The sequence below is a fragment of the Cibotium barometz genome, chromosome 64, assembly GCF_041138505.1.
Source record: "Cibotium barometz isolate CiBa-2024 chromosome 64, ASM4113850v1, whole genome shotgun sequence".
In the NCBI taxonomy this organism is placed as follows: Eukaryota; Viridiplantae; Streptophyta; class Polypodiopsida; order Cyatheales; family Cibotiaceae; genus Cibotium; species Cibotium barometz.
This window is the reverse complement of record NC_141109.1, coordinates 17,182,865-17,188,228: the sequence shown is the minus strand read 5'-3', so window position 1 is coordinate 17,188,228 and position 5,364 is coordinate 17,182,865.

Here is a 5,364-nt window from a genome sequence, read left to right as displayed (position 1 = left end):
TTTGTGTAGTTGTTATTGTATCCTTCTATAGAACCATTAGAACACTTCTTGTAGGCTGTTTGCCTTACTTTTTCCACCACCATCTTGTGTGTGCCTAAAATATGCATTTCGAGCCATATAGTGTGATTTCTCAAGCCCTTGTGTGTTCCAAATGCTAGGATCTCCGTACTTGTTGATAAAGTAAGGCATATGGTTGTAGAGAACATGCTACATTTTTGAGAGAGAGAGAGAGAGGGCATCCACTCGGTCCAGGAACCCGAGGGAGAGAGAGAGATAGAGAGAGAGAGAGAGAGAGATAGAGAGGGAGAGAGAGAGATAGAGAGATAGAGAGAGAGAGAGATAGAGAGAGAGAGAGATAGAGAGAGAGAGACAGAGAGAGAGACAGATAATCCACTCCGACACATAAGCAGAGCAGCAATGGCAACAAGTAAGTTTTCTTGCTCTCTCTCTCTCTCTCTCTCTCTCTCTCTCTCTCTCACACACACACACACTCAGATACATAGACACACAGACATGCATGCACAGATAGACATAATCTTTCACACACACACATGCAGGAATAGACAAACACAATCTTTAACACACACACACACACACACACACACAAACACAGACACAAAAACACACACAGAGAAGCATATACAACACAGACACACACATATAGTACACCCACAAAGAGAGAGAGAGAGAGAGAGAGAGAGAGAGAGAGAGGTTTGTGCAATTTGGCGTGATATGGTGCTTGTAAGAGTAATGGAAGTGCGTTATCGCGCCAAATCGCACAAATATAAATAGAGGGGTCTCTCCTTTTCTAATTACTGCCAGTGTTTTACTGATCAGAAAACAAAGAAAGCTTAAGCGGTGAGCCACGGCGTTGGATCCTAAATTTAGTGCTACGGGGAGGAGCGATGTGCGGATGAAGTCTCCAAAGCTATTGATGAGTGACCACGAAGAAAAGATCTATTGACTTCACTACTGACGACTTTGCAGAGGTTATGGCATGAATAGAGGAGCCACAGCTTGTGAGAGGAAAGACAGAGGATCAAGGATTTCCAATTGTGGAGCCGAGAGAATCAAGCTCCCCCCTTTACTTTATAAAGCATCATAATGATGAGGAACCCCATTCAAAAGACCAGGATATGGAGGAAGATTAACAAGAGAAAGTAGGTGTTCTCAGTTTGGTGTCCCTTTCTAGATGACGTGCTTTGATTTCTCAACGGAGGCTAAGGAGGAGAAAGGGCCAACTACTGACACAGAGACACCAAAGAAGAAGAAGAAGAAGAAGAAGGAGCAAGTTCGTAGCACTGACATGATAGACAAGAAGGAGGAAATTGTTGAGAGAAATGATCTTGCCTTAATTGATTTTGATTTCTCAATGGAGGCTAAGGAGGAGAAAGGGCCAACTACTGACACAGAGACACCAAAGAAGAAGAAGAAGAAGAAGAAGGAGCAAGTTCGTAGCATTGACATGAAGGACAAGAAGGAGGAAATTGTTGAGAGAAATGATCTTGCCTTAATTGATGAGAAACTTTTCGATTTTCTTTGTAACGTTGGAGCTGCTGATGACTTTAACATTATTGCTTAGATGTTTAACAAGCCTTTGCCACCAGTAGAGTCAATTTTGGACCAGCATGCAGAGTACCTATCGAAACATAGGGACGGTTTCAAAAAATTAGTATCCAGGAAGGCTGTTGCTAAGTAATCAGGCTTATGTGCATTGCTGGATTGTGCACGAAGCAAGAAGGCAAATAGTTTTTTATACAAGAAAGGTACCAGGAACTCCCATCTTCCTACAAGCCTACTGGTATACCATGCACATGAGTTGATGTGCAGGCTATTATATGAGCCATTTGGATTCCTCTGCTACTTGCACTGCCTCTATAAAGAGTTTCTTGAAAGGGGTGAAGAACTGCTCTATGAAGGTACTATTCAAGATGAGATTTTTCAAGAAGATGAGTTACCTTCTCAAGAGGCAGAAGTTGAGGAAGAGATACAGATAGAAGATGAGGAAGAGGAGGCGAAGTCTTCTATGAAGGTACTATTCAAGATGAGATTTTTCAAGAAGATGAGTTACCTTCTCAAGAGGCAGAAGTTGAGGAAGAGATACAGATAGAAGATGAGGAAGAGGAGGCGAAGTCTATGGATATTGTTCCTCTTAAGACGTGCACAATACAGAGACCTCTAGATGTAGATCTCTTTAAAAAGGACCAATGTGGTCTAATATTGCCAGTGCTGCCAGAATTCATTATGGTTAGCAAATGTTATGTACTCTTATATCTGACATTCAAAATATTTTCAGTCTTAGGGAAGATTTTGCTCTATGTGCTATTGCCAATTTTCAAGAAGAGGACAGTGGTTTTGTCTCAGAAGATGACAGTGATAACTTAGCATTGGAGAAAAATTACAATAGTAAAGAGTGTCTCAGCATATGTTTGGGCAAAGCACAGAAGTTCAAAGATGATGGCTTTGTGCCAAATGATAAAACCTACATGGAGCTTCATGCCAAATATGGCTAGGATAAGTTGAATGACTCCAGAAAGGAATGGATGAACAGAGTAGGACAAGATAGTAAAAGTTCTATTAACCTTTGGCAAGACCAACTGTTCGTGATGACAGATGAGACTCAGGTTCTCTCTCTCTCTCTCTCTCTCTCTCTCTCTCTCTCTCTCTCTCTTTATGTGTGTGTGTGTGTGTGTGTTGTGTGTATGTGTGTGAATGTGATATGTAGATTTATGTTTCCTGATTGTTTTACAAAGTACATTTGAAGTCAATGACGTATTCTTGCAGTAGCATAAAAGGGAGTACTGTGGCCGAGATGCAGCTCTCTCTCACTATCTACTTAAATTGTCTAAGGCAAAGATGATAATATACCACAATGCCATGAGCCAGGAAGGGAGAGTTGCAAATTTTTTTATTGAAGACATTTTCCATGTTCCTAGGTGGAATAATTATTCCTTAAAGTTATGAGAAGATTATTTTGATACAGAAGTCTACTGCCTTAAAATTTTTTTGGATGCTATCCTGGTTATGCCAACAACTCTAAGGGGTTACTTTCATATATATGTTGCAGTAGCATTGTCTCTAGGCATAGAGAACCTAGAGAAACTAGAAGAGTATGGAAAACACCATTTGCTAAGGTATAAATGAAAGCCAGAACCATAGGAATTGCAAAAGTCATTAGAATGGAAAGATACATTGTAAAAGACTTATTGATTACATCTATCTGTCCACATTACCAAAAATCTTTCGTTCTCTCCATTTGTTTTTTGCTTGTATGGCATCTAAGTTTTTAAATGCTTCGAAATGCTTCAATGTCTTCCTTTCCATATGTATGAGTGTTTGCATCAGTTTGGATGACCTCAAGGTTTCTTTTTTGTGTAGTTGTTATAGTATCCTTCTATAGAACCATTGGAACACTTCTTGTAGGCTGTTTGCCTTGCTTTTTCCACCACCATGTTGTGTGTGCCTAAAATATGCATTTCGAGCCATATAGTGTGATTTCTCAAGCCCTTGTGTGTTCCAAATGCTAGGGGATCTCCGTACTTGTTGATAAAGTAAAGCATGTGGTTGTAGAGAATATGCTACGTAAGAAACGTACAATGTAAGTTAGTATCGAGGACTAGGAAACAACAGTAAGCTAGAAACATACCATGTAGTGTGTAATGTTGGTGTCAGTCCAAGCAGCTCTGAATGCTTTTTTTAATGCTTGCAAGTTCTCTTGAAAGCTCTTTTTGTCTTGCTGGGAGTAGTTGACTTTCTCACACATTTGGAAAACAGAGTATCATTGAATGCCAAACATCTACTTTGACATTCCTTAAAGCACCTTGATGGTCTTTCACTGCATTATAAAGCTTTTTTCACTGTTGGAATTCGATTCTGCTTGTATAGGTTGTTGTATATTGCTTTCCTATTTTTGTAGGTTTGTGTTACTGATTATTCATTGGCTTGGAAAGAAATCTTCTTGCCTTAACACTTCCAATAGAGGGCTTCATTGGAACTTGCTTTTCATTAGATGACTTTTTAGTGTCCTTTAGAATCTGGGCATTACCTCCATGTAGTCCAATTTCTGATAGCACCTTCTCCAATGCACGGATGGCTTCTTTCCTCATCTCTGCTACATTCTTGATCTTCCAACCAAAGCCAATGTGGAGATATACCAGCTTCTCTATGATATGACACAAAGCAAGAAGCGTGCATATATGCACATTGGAAAGAGGAATCTCAAACACTGGTTTAAAGTTTTCATCCAAAATTTGTCTGTTCCGTGGTTACTTAGAGTCCATCACCCTTGCAGAGTCCATGCAGCAGTAAAGGCATGGAGACTTTGCATTAGCCCTTTTGTTGCAATTAGGTAAGCACTTGAGAGTCTTCGAGTCACTCGCAAGATGCCATTGAACTTGAAAGTCTCCCCTTTTCTCTACATCGAGCATTCTAGTTGCATTCATCTATTCTTTGGATGAGATTGGGGATATGTGTCTGATGAAATACCCAAAACAAGGATTCATGGTCCTCTTTCTTGACCTCAAATGAGCCTAGACACCAGATGTTTGTCTCATACTGCACGCTAAAATACTTTGGATCATCCCTACTTCAATTATAAAGAGCCCTATTCATAAGTGTTATTGTGACCCTTTCAATCTTTTTCTCCTTGATAATCTCGCACTCATCAAGCTTGATGACAAACTGAAGTACACCTCCTATCTCCTCAAATGTAATATCATAGAACTCTATCATTCTCTTTTTGGAAGAGCTCCAAATCCACGAATATATTGTTATGTTCATTGTAGAATATGCTGCCACCTTCTCCCTTAAACTCTCCTACAATGTGATATGAGTTACTAATATAGTGAAGTTGTTCTGTGTTTAATTCCTCCCTATGTCTCCAAACTTTTGTAGGTGTTGGAAGTAGCTTTGCTTTAATGCCTTTGGCCTCAAGGAGTGATGACACTGACTTTTGGATGGCACTATAACCCTTACGATTGACTCAACTTGAATCCATGATGGATTGAATATCCATAGCCAAAACTATATTGTTGGTTACAAATTCATTCACTATATCTCATTGAACCACCTTGAACTTCTTCTCTTTTATCATTTCCCTTGCCATTCTTGATGTCACGAATGGTTTTAGTTACTTTGCTGGATTAAGATTGGGATTGATATTCTCTTTGTCAGGATATATGACAACCCTACAAATACAACACTACTCAATACTAACATAGAGAACATGTAAATCACAAAGCATCCCAGCAAATAAAATAATATTAATTACTAACATAAAAGACATGTGAATGGGAATGCATTGAGTGCAATCTTACCTTATGGCTTGGATTCTCTTCTTCAGGCCTCCAGAACTGAGCCTCAAGT